The 17,151-nt window shown below is 37.7% G+C and overlaps 1 pseudogene; it reads left to right on the top strand.

Moving 5' to 3' along the window:
* Positions 1-16,152: 16,152 nt before the first annotated feature.
* Positions 16,153-16,598, top strand: LOC139041643 (small ribosomal subunit protein uS15-like; annotated as a pseudogene).
* The last annotated feature ends 553 nt before the right edge of the window (positions 16,599-17,151 follow it).

Below are 17,151 nucleotides of genomic sequence, written 5' to 3'. Positions count from 1 at the left end.
TTATGCTATTGCTTTTATCTTTTAGTGAGGAAAATGGAAAGAGATTGACAGATGGTAAAATTGCTTTTTCTGTTAGATGCTAGATTGTTAAATGACTCATCTGAAATCAGTACATTTTTGTTCACAAACATTTAAAAGTTTCAGATCTTAATTGCTTTTCTTTCCATCCTTTCCCAAAATTCAGAAATACAAACTCTCCACAGATCAATTTCATATTCTTAGAACTCTGTGACAAAGCTATTAATTTTTTATTCATTGTTGGATAAAGTTTATATTGGATGAATATACAGTTTATTATAATAGTATATTAATTAATATTTATATACATATATTAATCATAATATATGATACTGTACGAATAGATATACATGCATGTATATATCTTCCTGTGTATATTTACATATGTTCACACATGCTTCTGTGTACATGTATGTTTCCAATGATAAAAGAGAGCTACCTATAAGAAACTGATGGGTCAAAGTGACTTCTAGTATTTTTTCCTTAGCTGTCACAGGCCTTCTTTTAGCCCCTATTTTGTCATCATCCTTGAGAATTTCAGTATTTCTATGGGAAACACTTTTAGTACCCTGGGTTTTCCTTATCAGTTTCTACCACTCCACTATGCTTCAGCTGCCCACAAACAGAGTACACCTCCATATTCCTCCTTCTTAGTATCATTCAGAAACCCTGAATATTCTTTATTTAATATTTCCTTTCTTCTGCCAAGTAAGCCAGTCCTGTCCCATCACTCTGACTTCTACTTGCTCAGACGCCTCTATTATTTTATTTTCTCAACCTTTCCTTTCCGTTCCAGCTTACAGCTCTTTCCTTTAAATTGTTTAAAGCCTGTTTTGATTTTTTAAATTGGTTACTTACAGTTTTGATTTGTTAAAGTTTGAACACTTTGTTGTACTTGGATAGAGAAATGAGTCTGGGAGAAAGCTAGCATTATTTACTGTTGTCTCCTCTCAGTGTTACTGAAAGTTAGGTCTCTGATCCTGATGTCAATCCAAATAATGAGAACAGAGTCTTGGGAGAAAAAGAAAAGCTTTACTTTGCCAGGCAGAGGGAGCAAAGCAAGGGCTAGTGCCCCAAAAGTTACTTGCTCCCTGTTAAGAAATGGGTAGGGGTTTTTATTTGGGGTTTTAGGTAGGGGAGGGGAACTATGTACTTCTTGGTCAGCGTTTTCCCATAAGCCTGTGTCTGGGGTTGCTTCCACCAGAGGAGACAAAGGATTCTCAGATGAGTGTGCTTGGCTGTGTATCTCCATGGTGGAAGGTAGACTCTGACATCAGGAAGCCAAGGAGTCGGGCCTGGGAAGCTTCAGTTTCTTGATATTCCCTGGACATTAGTTTCTCTGTAAAAGAACTTCAAGGACCTGGGATTAGCTACAACTTTAGTGGGAGCCCAGTTTGAGGCCATCTGGGCTTTAATAATTTGTAAGTTCTATTTGGTTGTAAAGCTCAGGGATTCAGAGATTAAAGTAATAAACATTTACACATGAGTGTAACTAAAGACCCAGGGAACTAGAAATGCAGGTTTTTACTTTTAACCCCATAGATGCCAGGTTCACTGAAAGGGAAGCAATATCAGGGCTGATATTAACTAAGAGCTGGTAACATCAGAACTATGCTGGGCACTTTTTAAATAATGATCTCTTTATTCTGAAGAAATATCCTGGAAGATTTATATAATTACTTCTATGTCTGAAAGACAATTGAGATTCAATGAGGCTAAGTTACTCAAAGGATGTTGGTTAATGGTATGGTTTTATGGTTTTTGCTTGTTTGATTGGCTAGTTGGTTGGCTGAGCATTAGTCTATCAGTTATTAGCTGTGTGATTTCTATCATGTATTTGTATTCTTGTGTTGTGTGAATTAAATGAGATAATGCACATATACAGGTTAGTTATTACAGAGCCTAGTAACAATGAGTGCAAAATATTTCATAGCAGTAGTTACAGTTATTAGCATGTTTTGAATGATGTTTTTTAATGTGGTTTCTTACTTGAGTCACAGTAACTCATTCTACCTCACTGAGGGCTTTTATAGTTGAAATAGAAATAGCAAGTGGACTACAATTTTCATATTCGGAAAACTGGGACACATGACAGCTAGCTATATACTCAAAAAACAAATCAGGCTCTGCTCTCCAATGATCTGATTCTCTCTTAAATCTGTGGTGCTTGTTTGTTTTCATTTAAAGGTGTTTTATTCCATGCATCAGATATGTGTCTGGAGTTGATCTCATGCTGTTGCATCAATTATCTTGTATCTTTTGTCTCCTACCACATCTAAAAAGAACTTCCCTAGCACACACAGTATGAAAACTGACAGACAAGTTGTGTGGTTCCCTGACCAGAAATGAACCCAGGCCACAGCAATGAGAGCACCAAATCTTAACCACTAGACCACAGGGCTGGCTCTATTTGCAAAAATCATTACCCATTAAAATTCCCTCTTCTACAGAAATATAACTGATGGTAAAGCTAGGGTTGCTTTTTGTTTCAGTAGCTATATGTCCCTGAAATAAAGATTCTGTAGAACAACCCCAGTTTTCTCCTGTTTCTTCAGAATCTTGTTTGATTTTGCATTTGTTCCTGATGTGTTATTTTAATTTTTTACATATAGTTTTTTTTCAAGTTTATTTCTGAAAAGAAATATTTTGTAGGTCTACCAAAATAAGAAATTCTCAGTAAATAAAACTGTAAGGGTTGGCCCCATGGCCAAGTGGTTATGTTCACGTGCTCCAGTTTGGTGGCCCAGGGTTTTGCTGGTTCAGATCTTGGGCACGGACATGGCGCCACTCCTCAAGTCATGCTGAGGTGGCATCCCACAGAGCACACCCGGAGGTGCTCACAACTAGAATATACATCTATGTACTGGGGGACTTTGGGGATGAGAAGAAGAAGGGGGAAAACTGTAAAAATTGTCTAAATGTTAATCATTTTATGTTACAATTGTGGGTGAGAAATAATATTGCAAATTAATTTTTAAATAGCTTCTGAAATGATTTCAAGAGTAGCCATTGGTCTCTAACTGTAGAATTTGTCTGAAACTTATTTAAAGGTGGGTTGTATTAGGGAAAACTGCATCTGGACATGAGCTCTCCGTGTCCACCAGCAGCATAGAGACTGACTGTTGACCCCAGGAATCCTTCTGTCTTATGATTTATCACTCTGTGAAAAATGGAAACTTGTTTTTATTGATGTTAAGTCATTTAGTAGGTCTTTCTTGGAGATAGAGAACCTTATATTTTAAAGACACCCAAGAAGCTTCTTATCTGGTCTAAAAGATCTGTCAATCCTACCAATTCAAAGGCAGATAACATCCTTTTTTATACTAAGGTGAAATACACTCCCTGTAATGACTATTCACTATTCTGCATGAGTGCTCAAGGAGTCTAATTTATCGATAGGAATGCTGGGCTCTATTGTTTAGGTCATATTATCTTCACTTCCACTTAGCAATCAGTGAGCAGAGATTTGAGTCTAGGAAAAGAGAAAAGTAGCAGATATCATTTCAGTCCTGTGTCTGATTTGAATTGATAAAACTTTCGAGGTACTTGGTCTTCATGTCTAGAATTAGTAATAAGTAAATTATTGGGTTTAACCTACTTGTACACAGAGATCTGGTGAGATTCATTCCTGAGGTTGCTGCATGAAGCATGCAAAATAGTTTTATGTGTCTGAAATCCCTGAAGACCTTCACATGGAAATATGTTTATTTATGCCCCATTGCCTGAATGAAAACTAGAATTTCCAAATAAAAGTCTCATTCCCCAGGGATTGGTATGTACAGATTGTCTGTTTCTACTTGACTCAGCTTTGGGAGGTTGTAAGAGTCTCAGAATTTATCCATTTCCTCTAGGTTATCCATTTTGTTAGCATATAGTTTTTCGTAGTATTCTCTTATAATCCATTGCATTTCTGTGGAGTCTGTTGTAATTTCTCCTCTTTTATTTCTATTTTGTTTATTTGAGCTTTCCCTATTTTTTTTCTTTGTTAAGTCTGGCTAGAAGTTTCTCAATTTTATTTATCTTCTCAAAGAACCAGCCTTTTGTTTCATCGATCCTTTCCACTGCCTTTTTTGTTTCAATAGCATTTATTTCTGCTGTGATTTTAATTATTTCTCTCCTGCTGACTTTGGGCTTTGCTTGTTCTTCTTTCTGTAATTCAGTTAGGTGTAGTTTAAGATTGCTTATTTTGGATTTTTCTTGTTTGTTAAGGTGTGCCTGTATTGTGTTGAATTTCCCCCTTAATACAGATTTTGCTGTATCCCATATGAGTTGGTATGGCTTGTTATCATTTTCATTTGTCTCCAGGTATTTTTTGATTTCTTCTTTAATTTCCTCAATGATCCGTTGCTTGTTCAGTAGCATCTTGTTTAGTCTCTACATCTTTGTCCCTTTCTAGCTTTTTTCTTGTAATTAATTTCTAGCTTTATAGCATTATAAATGGAGAAGATACTTATTATTTCAATTTTTTAAAATTTATAGAGGCTTGCCTTGCTTCGCATCATATAGTCTATCCTTGAGAATGTTCTCTGCAGACTTGAGAAGAAGGTGTATTCTGCTGTTTTTGGATGAAGTCTTGTATATATGTCTATTAAGTCCAACTGTTTTAGCTTTTCATTTAATTCCACTGTTTCCTTGTTGATTTTCTGTCTGGATGATCTGTCCAATGATGTGAGTGGGGTGTTGAGGTCCCCTACTATTATTGTGTTATTTTTAATATCTTCTTTTAGGTTTGTTAATAGTTGCTTTATGAACTTTGGTGCTCCTGTGTTGGGTGCATAGATATTTATAAGCATTATTTCTTCTTGATGGAGTGTCCCTTTGATCATTCTATATTGCCCCTCTTTGTCTCTCTTTACCTGCCTTACCTGGAAGTCTACTTTGTCTGATAAGAGTATTGTGACACCTGCTTTCTTTTGTTCACCATTAGCTTGGAGTATCATCTTCTATCCCTTCACTCTGAGCCTGTATTTGTCATTGGAGCTTAGATGTATTTCCTGGAGGCAACCAATTGTTGGATTTTGCTCTTTAATCCATCTTGCCACTCTGTGTCTTTTTATTGGAGAGTTCAATTCATTTACATTGAGGGTGATTATTGATGTGTGAGGGCTTCATGCTGTCATTATATCACTCGTTTTCCAGTTTTCCTGCATTTCCTTTGTTTCTTGTCCTGCGTCTTTTGGTCTATCCATTGACTTATGCAGTTTTTTATTCTGTGTTTCTTAGATTTTTCCTTATTTATTTTTTGTGTCTCTGTTCTGCTTTTTAGTTTAGTGGCTACCCTGAAGTTTATGTTCAGAATCTCGTGAATAACATAGCCCATTGTCTGATGGCCTCCTATTTCCTTAGTCTAAACTGATTCAGTCCCTTTCCTCCTCCCCTCCTAAGTTATCCTCATATCTTATTCCAACTTGTGTTGTGAGTTTGTGGTTAAAGTGACAAGATTGTCTTTGTTTTTGGTGTTTTCTTTCCCTTTAGCCTAATGTTATAGTTGAATATTTGCTATCTTATTCTGATTCTATCTATTTATCTCCTTACTAAGTGTTTTGTGACCCCTTTCTCCCTTTTTTCTTTTTTCAGGTATGAGGACCTTCTTGAGGATTTCTTGCAGGGGGAGTCTCGTAGCTATGAAGTCCCTTAACTTTTGTTTGTCTGGGAAAGATTTAATTTCTCCCTCATATCTGAAGGATATTTTTGCTGGATAGAGTATTTGTGGCTGAAGATTTTTATCTTTTAAAATTTTGAATATGTCATTCCATTCTTTCCTAGCTTGTCAGGTTTCTGCAGAGAAATCTGTGGAAAGTCTGATAGGGGTTCCTTTGTAGGTTATTTTCTTCTGTCTTGCTGCCCTGAGTATTCTTTCTTTGTCATTCATTTTTGCCAGTTTTACTACTATATGCCTTACAGTAGGTCTTTTTACATTGACAAATCTAGGAGATCTGAAAGCTTCCTCCTCACACATTTCCCTCTCATTCCCTAGACTTGGGAAGTTCTCTGTTATTTCTTTGAGCACACTTTCTGCTCCATTCTTCTTCTCTTCACCTTCTTGAATATCTATAATTCTTATGTTGCATTTCCTCATTGAGTCGGATAATTCTTGGAGACTTTCTTCATTTCCTTTTAGTCTCAGTTCTCTCTCTTCCTCTGTCTGGAACAATTCAACATGTCTATCTTCAATTATGCTGATGCTCTCTTCTATGGTGTCCACATGAGCATTCAGGGAATCTGTAATTTGTTTTCTCTCTTCCATTGTGTCTTTCATCTCTAGTATTTCTGATTGTTCTTTATAGTTTCAATCTCTTTTGTGAAGTAGCTCCTGAACTCGTTGAATTGTTTCTCTATATTCTCTTTTACCTCATTTAGTTTTTTGATGAGAGCTATTTTGAATTCATCATCGTTTAGTTTAATTATATCTCAGTCTTCAGGACTGAATTCTGGGTATTTACTTTCTCTCTCTTCTGGAGATTTGATTAACTGCTGAAGCTGGAAGAACGAGTTTTTCCCATTGTGATATTATTCGCTTGCAGTTACAGCCTATCGACACTAGATGGGGGTTGAGAGCCACGTATTCTGAGCCCTCCACCTTTAGCTAAGATGGCGCTGCATGGCGTAGTGTGGTGCAGGTGATGGTGGGGGGCATTTTTTCCTGCGTGCAGTGCTGGGTTTCCCAATCAGCTCTCACTATCTGGTCTCCTGGGGTCTTGGCATGATGAAGTCACCCTGCAAAAAAGCTTTTGCCTCATTAGAAGGCTTCCCTGTAGGCTGTAAGCGCCTTAGGGAATCCAGGGTGATCCTCCGGACACACGGCCCCTCCACCGCTCCTTCTCTTATGGAGCTTCCCATGGCAGTGATCCCAGTCTTTAGGGGAGGGAGCGAAGTTCTCTCTTACCCCATTCCAGCTCCTCTGAGGAGGGCTCCAGCCTCTCCACCCTTCATCATTTGGCTGCCATGACTCTCCAAGGATTCCTGTGCTATTAGGATATTTTCTGTTGGAATATGGTTGTTCCTTTTTGTTGTATGTTTGAGGGGAGAGAGTCCTGGGAAAGCTCACTCCACCATGACACTGATGTTACCCCTGCATTTGACTTTTTTATGTTGATTTTGTATCCTGCAACTTTACAGTATTTTTTGATTATTTCTAATAGATTTTTGGTGGATTCTTGAGGGTTTTCTATATTTAAAAACATGTCATCTGAAAATAGTGACAGTTTCACTACTTCCTTTTCAATTCAGATTCCTATTATTTCTTTTTCTTGCCTAATTGCTTTGGCCAAAACCTCCAGTACTATCTTGAATAAGAATGGTGAGAGTGGGCACACTTGTCTTGTTCCTGTTCTCAGAGGGATGGCTTTCTGTTTTTCCCCATTAAGTATGATGTTGGCCATGGGTGTGTCATATATGCCCTCTATTATGTTGAGGTACTTCTCTTCTATACCCATTGTATTCAGAATTTTTATCACAAATGGATGCTGCATCTTATCAAATACTTTCTCTGCATCTATTTTTATTCTTCATTTTGTTGGTGTGGTGTATCACATTGATTTATTTGTGGATGTTGAATCATCCCTACATCCTGGAATAAATCCCACTTGAATGTAGTTTGTGTTACTTTTCATGTACTGTTTTATTCAATTTGCTAATATTTTGTTGAGAATTTTTGCATTTTTGTTTATTAGTAATATTGGCCTGTAATTTTCCTTTTTTGTGTTGTCCTTGTCTGGTTTTGGTGTTGAAGTAATGTTGGCCTCATAAATGGAGTTAGGAAATGTCCTGTCCTCTTCAATTTTTTGGAAGAGTTTGAGAAGAATAGGTATTAATCTTTGATCATTTGGTAGAATTCACCAGAGAAGCCATCTGGTCCTAAACTTTTGTTTTGGGGGAGGTTTTGATTACTATTTCAATCTCTTTACTTGTGATTGATCTGGTCAGATTTTCTGTTTCTTCTTGATTCAGTTTTGGGAGGTTGTATGATTCCAATAAAATATCCACTTCTTCTATGTTATCCAATTTGTGGGCATATAGCTCTTCATAATATTCTCTTATAATTTTTTTTGTATTTCTGTGATGTCCATTGTAATTTCTCCTCTTTCATTTCTGACTTATTTATTTGCATCATCTGTATTTTTTTCTTAGTGAGTCTGGCTAAGGGCTTGTCAAATTTGTTTATCTGCTCCAAGAACCAGCTCTTAGTTTCATTGATCCTTTCTATTGGTTTTAGTCTCTGTTTCATTTATTTCTGCTCTGGTCTTTATTTCCTCCCTTCTACTGTCTTTGGATTTTGTTTGTTCCTCTTTATCTAGTTCTTTTAGGTATAGTGTAAGACTTTATTTGAGATTTTTCTTGTTTCTTGAAGTAGGACTGTATTACAATAAACTTCCATGTTAGTATTGCTTTTGCTGCCTCACATAAGTTTTGGTATGTTGTGTTTTTATTTTCATTTGTCTCCAGCTATTTTCATTTTGATTTCTCCATTCATACGATAGTTGTTCAGTAGCATATTGTTTAGTCTCCACATATTTGTGACTTTTCCATCTTTCTTCTTGTAGTTGATTTCTAGTTTCACAGCATTGTGATCAGAGAAGATGCTTGATATGATTTCAAGCTTCTTGAATTTATTGAGAGTTCCCTCGTTTCCCAACATATGGTCTGTCTTTGAGAATTTTCCATGTGCACTTGAGAAGAATGTGTATTCTGCTGTTGTTGGATGAAATGTCCTATATGTATCTATTGAATCCATCTGATCTAATGTTTCCTTAAGGCCACTGTTTCCTTCTTGACTTTCTGTCTGGTTGATCTATCCATTGACATAAGTTGAGTGTTAAGGGCCCCTACTATTATTGTGTTGCTGTTAATTTCTCCATTTAGGTCTATTAATCATTTCTTTATATACTTTGGTGTTCTTGTGTTAGGTGCATATATATTAATGAGTGTCATGTCTTCTTGGTAGAATGTCCCTTTTATCATTATATAATGCTCATCTTTGTCTCACTTTTTTTTGTCTTCAAGTCTGTTTTGTCTGATGTAAGTATAACTACACTCACTTTCTTCTGGTTGCCATTTGCTTGAAGTATCATCTTCCATTCCTTCACTCTGAGCCTGTTTTTCTTTAGAGCTGAGATGGGTCTCTTGGAGGCAGCATATTGTTGGGTCTTTTCCCTTAATCCATCTAACCACTCAGTGTCTTTTGATTGGTGAATTCAATCAATTTACATTTAGAGTGATTATAGAGGGCTTAGTACTGCGATTCTAGCTTTTGTTTTCTGGATGGTCTATATTTCCATTCTTTCTTTTTCCTGGTATTTCTGTCTGCCATTTCAGTTATGTGGTTTTCTGTGATATTTTTCTCCATTTTCTTTTAATTATGATTTGTGACTCTGCTCTGATTTTTTGCTTTGTGGTTACCATGAGATTTGTATAAAGGATCTCTAGATAAGATAGTCAATTTTCTGATAGTCTCTTATGTCCATTAGCCTATGCAGGTTCAGTCTTTTTCCTCTTCTCCTTCTATGTTTTTGTTGTCACAAATTATCCCTTTTTGTAGTGTGTTTGTTACCAATTGAAGTGGTTATAGTTAATGCTTTCTTTCCATTTGTTTTTATGTTATAATTGCTTAGTAATATATTCTGATATAGAGTTGAAATTTTCTGTTTCTGTCTATTTATCTCCTTGCTCAAAGCTTTGTAAAGTTTTTCTTATTTTTTTCAGGTAAGAGTGCTCCTTTCAACATTTCTTGTGGTCAGGTCTAGTGGTGCTGAACTCCCTCAGCTTTTGTTTGTTTGGGAAAACTTTAATTTCTTTGTCATATCTGAAGGATAATTTCACTGGATACAGTATTCTTGGCGGATAGCTCTTGTCTTTCAGTATTTTGAAACGATCTTTCCACCGTCTGCTAGTCTGTGATTAGGAGGGATTCTAGGGATTCTGCTGAGAAATCCGCTGAAAGCCTGATGGAGGTTCTTTTGTCAGTTATTTTGTTCTCTCTTGCCCTTAATATTTTTTCTTTGTCATTGGCCTTTGACAATTTTAAGATTACATTCCTTGGAGAAGTTCTTTTTGCATTGATGTCAGCAGGAGTTCTATTATCTTCATGTATTTGTATGTCAATTCATCCCCCTGGTTTGGGGATTTCTGTGCTATTATTTATTTGAATAAGCTCTTTGCTCCTTTCTCTCTCTTGTCTCCTTCTGGGATACCTATAATCCTTATGTTACTTTTCCTAAATTGACTTGGATATTTCTTGAAGAATTTCTTCATTTTCTAAAAATCTTAGTTCTCTCTCCTCCTCCACCTGAATCATTTCTTGATTTCTATCTTCGCACTCACTAACTCTCTCCTACATATGCTCTGCTTTGTTTTTAATGCTACCTACATTATTTTTCATCTCATTAATTGTGTTCTTCATCTCCAGAATTTCTGTTTGGCATTTTTTTTAGAGTTTTACTCTCTTTGGTGAAGTACTCCTTCTGTTCATTAATTTTATTCCTGAGTTCACTGAACTGTCTTTCTGAGTTTTCCTGTCACTCGTTGAATTTCTTTATGACAGATACTTTGAATTATCTGTCATTTAGATTGTAATCTTCTGTGACTTCCTGTTTTGTTTGTGGAGAGTTGTCATTGTGTATCTGTTCTGCTGTGTCACTGTAGTGCTTCATGGTGTTTGATGAATTGATCCTCTGCTGGCACATTTGTGGTAGTAGTCATCTTTTCTTATTTGGGTATGCCTTTGGTTACTTTGGTTTGGGGCTCCTTTTAGTTGTATTCAAGAGCCTGTACTTTTGACCCTCCACTGCTTCTTCTAGAAGTGTAATCAGTGCTCTCCTTCTGCTGCCTTGTGCCTCTGAGGTTGCTGGTGCCTTGCTGCTTATGATGTCACTGCAGTCTCAAGTGTTACCAGTGGGGTCACCAGGCTGCAAGCTCTTCTGCTACTTCCAGGGTCTCTTGGGTCTCATGTCCCACCACTGGCTCTCCACAGGCTTGGATGCTGCTGCCCCATGCACTAGCTGCAGTGCTACTCCTGTGTTGCCTCTGGGTGCTGCTTGCACTACTGCCAAGGTTGCTGGGTTTGTGGGTGTCATTGTCACTGCTGGGGGCCTGGGGAACCAGGGATTTGTATGGATCCCCTGGTACTAGTGGAGCTGGTGTTAGGGGTGACACAACTGGTGGCTGGATCATTATTCAGCTGTAGTTACTGATGCCTCTTGTTGGAACCTGCAACAAGACCCACTGCTGGGCCTTTTTTTCTGCTCTTGCCACCTCTGTGCACAGTCACAAGAGCCACTACTTGAGGATCCACACCCTGGGTCACAGTCACATGGGAGGGAGAAGGGGCCACTCTCCTAGTTCCACTGCCTCCCAGGAGTCCAGTCTATCCACTTTCACATGTATAGATGCATGGATGTGTTCTGTTGTGATGTGTAAGGAATCCTCTTTTGGTTATGGATGTCCAATTGGTTGTAACTTAAAAAGGAAAAATGGGAACAACTTACTCCTCCATGATGCTGATATCACCTCCCTTTCTTTTATTAGTGATAATAAATTCTCATATTCTAATCATGTAAACTTATTCAACTTTCTTGTGTTTAAGTTCTGTCTTCCAATTAGATTTCAAACCATAAGTAAATAAACCATTTTTAGTAGTCCTTTGTATCTCCTACAACACCTAATTCTAATGCTTTGAAATCAGTAACTCAATAAATTTAATAAGCTTATGAGAAAGCTAACAAAAGCTTAAGTGGCTTTTTCCATCAGAGGTTACAGGTATTATTTTGTATTTTGTATTCAGAGACTGTGACCATCCTTTGTCTATAAATGTTATTTATAAATATTTATCTTATATTTAGTCAGAGAGTCACCTAGAATAAAAAAATAGTTGAGAAATCTAGAAGTTACTTTCTACTGTGCATGTTTGATTTTTCAAATATATTTTTAAATTATAGAACTACTCTTTAAATTTTGTCCCAGGCCTAGTCCCTTCCCAGTTTTTCTGCTTAAACCAATGCAAGGTCAGCTGGGTATTTTATAAAGAGCACCCTTACTGATAACTTACAGGGTTTACAAATGTGGTAGTTTTCTACCCCATGTCTGACAGCTAAGTCCCTAATACTTGGCAACACAGATAATGATGTTGAAGATTATTCACATAATGAAGCCTGGACATTTACTTCTGTGCTGGTTTTTATTATTTCCCTCCTTCTACTGAGTTTGGACTTTGTTCTTCTTTTGCTAGTTCTTTTTGTTGTAGTTTAAGATTACTCATTTGAGACTTTTCTTGCTTGTTGAGGTAGGCCATTATTACTATAAGTTTCCCTCTTAGTATCACTTTTGCTGCATCCCATAAGACTTGGTATCTTGTGTTTTCCTTTTCATTTTCTCCAGCCTTTTTCTGATTTCTCCTTGATCTAATGGTTGTTCAGGAGCATGTTGTTTAGTCTACACATATTTGTGGCTTCCCCAGCTTTTTTCTTGTAGTTGATTTCAAGTTTCACAGCATTGTGGTCAGAAAAGATGCTTAATAAGATTTCAATCTTCTTAAATTTATTGAGGCTTGCCTTGTTTCCCAACATATGTACGATCCTTGAGAATGTTCCATGTGCACTTGAGAAGAATGTGTACCCTACTGTTTTTGGATGGAATGTTCTATATATATCTATTAAGTCCATCTAGTTTAATGTTTCATTTAAGGCCACCGTTTCCTTGTTGACGTTCTGTCTGAATGATCTATCCATTGACTCAAGTAGGGTATTGAGGTTCCCTACTATTGTTGTGCTGCTGTCACTTTCTCCCTTTAGTTCTGTTAATGGTTGCTTTAAATCCTACTGTTGGGTATTTATCCAAAGAACATGAAATAAACAATTCAAAGAGATTTTTGCATCCCTCTGGTCATTGTAGCATTATTCACCATTGCAAGGTGTGGAAGCAACCCAAGTGCCCATCAATGGATGAATGGACAAAGAAGATGTGGCATATATCAGTGGAATACTACTTACCATAAAAAAGGCAGGCAAAATCATGCCATTTGCAAAACGTGGATGTACCTTGAGGGTATTACGTTAAGCAAAATAAGGCAGAGAAAGACAAACACTATGATTTCACTCATATGTGGAAGATAAACAAACACATGGATAAGGGGAACAGATTAATGGTTAAAAGAGGGATAGGGAGTGCAGGGAGGGCAAAAGGGGTAAAGGGGTACATATGTATGGTGATGGATAAAAACTAGACTATTGGTGGTGAACATGACACAGTTTATACAGAAACTGATATATAATAATGTACACTTGAAGTTTACACAATTTTATAACCTAATATGGTTTCAATAAAATAATTAAACAAAAAAACAATCTAGGACACCTACCAATTCCTAATGCCCAGATCTTTAGTGTACTCAAGTTTCCTCCATCTCCCCAGGGCACAAGTAGCCAGTGAGATTCCATTCCGTACTGTGTAGACCAGCCTGTGTACACTACTGGCTTGTTCTTATCTCCACCTCTCTCTTTGCTTTTTTCTTTCTCTTCTCTTCTCGTTTCTCCTCTTTTCCCTCTGCTCTCCTTTCCCCTTCCCTTTTCTCCACCTCCCTTGCCCCCTCTCTCATTCTCTTTCTTCTTTATTTTATTAATCAAATATATATTAACACTTACTATATATGGGGCCCTATATCAGGCAATGGGAACACTATGTTAGAGTTTATGGTTGAATAGAGAGGTGAATATTAATAAAATGATCACAAATTGTGATATGTCCTATAAAGGTAAAGAAAAGAGAGATATAATAGTAGGGTCCAGAGACCTGGTCTGATCTGGAGTGTTTGAGAACACATCCCTTGTTTTAAACTTATATCTGAGAGATAAGTTGAATTTACTAACTTATTCCCCTTTTCTCTTTTCTGTTTCATTTCTGAGAAAGAAATCTCCCCATCCGCCAGCTGCTGACACATATGGCCCAATGTAATGTTTTTATATCTTCTTGCTATGCTAGAATTTTCCCAATAATCAATAAAATTTCCATGAAACTAGGTTTTGGACATATATTTGATATTTAACAAGTCTAAAGATGGTATCAGTAAAAGTTGACCTTGATTCTCCCCCATTGACTGGTGCCCCCATGGACCTCTGTCTCCCTTGCCCTTCTTGCACATCCCCTTGGTCTCCACCACTTGGTTTGGGGCTGCCTTCCTCTGGAAACCCAGACTGGATTCAATCTCTCTAGCTTCCCCATCCTTGTTTCTCTTCCTGTTAATTTTTCACTAAGTGAAACAAATAAAAAATCTTATTGAAGAAAATTTCCAATGTCACTGATGTACTTACCATATTCTAAGGCAGAAAAGTATATTTTAATCATATTTTTAGTAGCAAGGTATGATTTAAATTAATTTTACCTGATAAAGCTGAATGTTGGCAAAGGTGTGGAGAAAATAGAAATTCTAATTCAATGTTACCAACACTAAAATTTGGAGGATTTATTGGCAGTGTCTACCAAGATTTTAAATGTACATGCTTTTTGACCCAGCAGATCCTCTCCAGGACATACTTGTACAAATTTTGCAAAGATGAATGTAGAAGAATGTTCACTGCTTCTCTTGTAATAAAAATTTAAAACAACCAAAAGGTCCACCACTGGGGATTGGAGAAATAAATAGTTCAATCATACACAAAGAATCTTGCTGCCAATAAAAGTAATGAGATAAATCAGTATGGACTGACATGGAAAGATGTTCACAATATACTGTTAAGTGGAAAAAATCAAAGTATAGAACGATATAGGAGTATGATCCTATTTCTGAAAAAAAAAATTAGAAATAGCGGCTCTGAAAGAATAAGTGAATACTAGTCATCTCTGGGTGGTAGGATATCTGGGTACGTGCATTTCCCAATATATCACTTCTGTAACGTTTGAACTTTCACAATGAGCATGTATTATTTTGTTAAATAAGTAATCATGGCTCTATAATATTATTATATATTAATTCACAGTGGAGTTTTCCCACTCCTATTCCCTACCTTTTATTTGAGCAGTTTCTGTCCTTAATTTCCTCAAGGAATGTAACAGAAAATTTTTTAAAAATCCTTTCCAGTCTTTCTGGCTTTTGCCTTTAGGAGAAGAGACTTCATTATGTGCATAAACAAAATGTTTTAATCAGCAGCAAGAGGAATACAGAATCTTCTTCATCCTAAGAAAAGATGCCACCTGACTGAGGTGAGAAAGGAGAGAGAGCCCGAGAGGTCATCAGAGGAAGAAAGACAACTTTTAATATCCTAGAGCAGAAATAACCCACACACTGTTCTCAGTAGGCGGGCCCAACAGGAGTAGGGGCCCAGCATTGCTGAGCCTTTTGATTTTTTCCTTATTTTCCCCAAAGCCCCCCAGTACATAGTTGTATATTCTAGTTATAGATCCTTCTTGGTTGTGCTATGTGGGATGCTGTCTCAGCATGGGCTGATGAGCAGTGCCATGTCCGTGGCCAGGATCTGAACTGATGAAACCCTGGGCTGCTAAAGCAGAGCGTGGAAACTTAACCACTCGGCCACAGGGCTGGCCCCTCTTTTGATTTTTTACATCAAACCTTAAGTTAAAAACTCAATTTTTAATTGGCTCAATTGTGCAGGTCAAACTAAGTGTATCTAAGTACATTTGGGCTGCTATAACACAATTTCATAGACTGGGTGGCTTATAAACAACAGAAACATTTCTCACAGTTCTGGAGGCTGGGAAGTCTAAGATCAAGTCACCAGAAGATTCAGTGTTCGGAAAAAGTTCCTGTGTTCCAAACATTGGTCAAGGACAAGGAACTGTGAGCATCTCTCTCCACAGGTGCCAGTGTAGACCAGGACCACATGCTCCTTCCCACCCCCGATACCCTGATTAAGACCAAGAACCATAGATGTTAGATTAAAGAAGATTAGAGATGAGGAAACAAGAAACCCAAGGGGACCTGATATGATGCTTTTTATCTGCTAATATAGGTGAATGGAGACACAGAATCATAAGTGAAATTGGGTAAGAAAAGAATCATTAATAATATAGGTTATTTTTTGTAACCCTTGTAGGAAAAACAGGTGCTCTGCCCAGCCCCCTGGGGAGCCAGCTTTTTCTTAAGAACCACAGCCCTGGGGCCTTTTTTGCTGCTTGACCACCGCCATCATGGGTCACATGCATGCTCCCGGGAAGGGCTTGTCCCAGTGGGCTCTGCCCTTCTGCCACAGCATCCCCACTTGGCTGCAGTTGATTTATGATCTACAAACTGGCCAATAAGGGTCTGACTCCCTCACAAATTGATGTGGTCCTGAGAAACTCACATGGCACTGAACAAGTATGTTTTGTGACAGACAAAAAAATCTTGAGAATTCTTAAGTACAAAGGACTCAATGTCTTAAGTTTAATTTTAAAAAGCTGTTGCAGTTTGAAGGTATCTTGAGAGGAACAGAAAGGATAAGGATGCTAAATTCCATCTGATTCTGTTTGAGAGCCATATGCACCAGTTGGCTAGATATTATAAGACTAGATGAGTCCTCTCCCTCAATCAGAAATATGAGTCATCCACAGCCTCTCCCTGGTTGCATAAATTTGTCTATATACTCAAGCAATGAATAATGGTTTAACTAGAAAAAAAAAGAGAACCACAGCCCTGGGCTGGCTTTGCCTGACTACTCCTGCTATCTCTTCCCACCAGCTCCATACATGATTCTTTCTCTTCCTGCCCAGCCCATGCCAGGAAGACTCAGTGCCCCATCTTCTACCACTGTCATCAGGACACAAGAGAAGGTTAGGCCCATGTAACTGGGGTTGTTAGTGAGAGTCAGAGGGATTTTTTTTCCGGGATTGTGAGAAAAATGAGTTTCTGGATACCAAGCTGGAACCCAGAACAAAGAGAAACAATGTAATAAGGAAGGTTTTGTTTCTTCAACGCAGTGAATAGTATAAATTGGCCATAGTAAGCCATGTCATGAGAGCTGGCCTGGAAAACTAAACCAACTCTTAATTAAAAAATGAGATATTGGGGGAGCCCATGGCTGAGTCTTTAAGTTCCTGCACTCTGCTTCAGTGGCCCATGGTTTCACCAGTTCAGGTCCTGGGTGCCAACCTAGCACCACTCACCAAGCCATGCTGAGGAGGCATCTCACATAGCACAACTAGACGGAC

This window comes from Equus asinus, chromosome 22, assembly GCF_041296235.1.
Source record: "Equus asinus isolate D_3611 breed Donkey chromosome 22, EquAss-T2T_v2, whole genome shotgun sequence".
Classification (NCBI taxonomy): Eukaryota; Metazoa; Chordata; class Mammalia; order Perissodactyla; family Equidae; genus Equus; species Equus asinus.
This window is presented reverse-complemented; position numbering and strand designations above follow the sequence as displayed.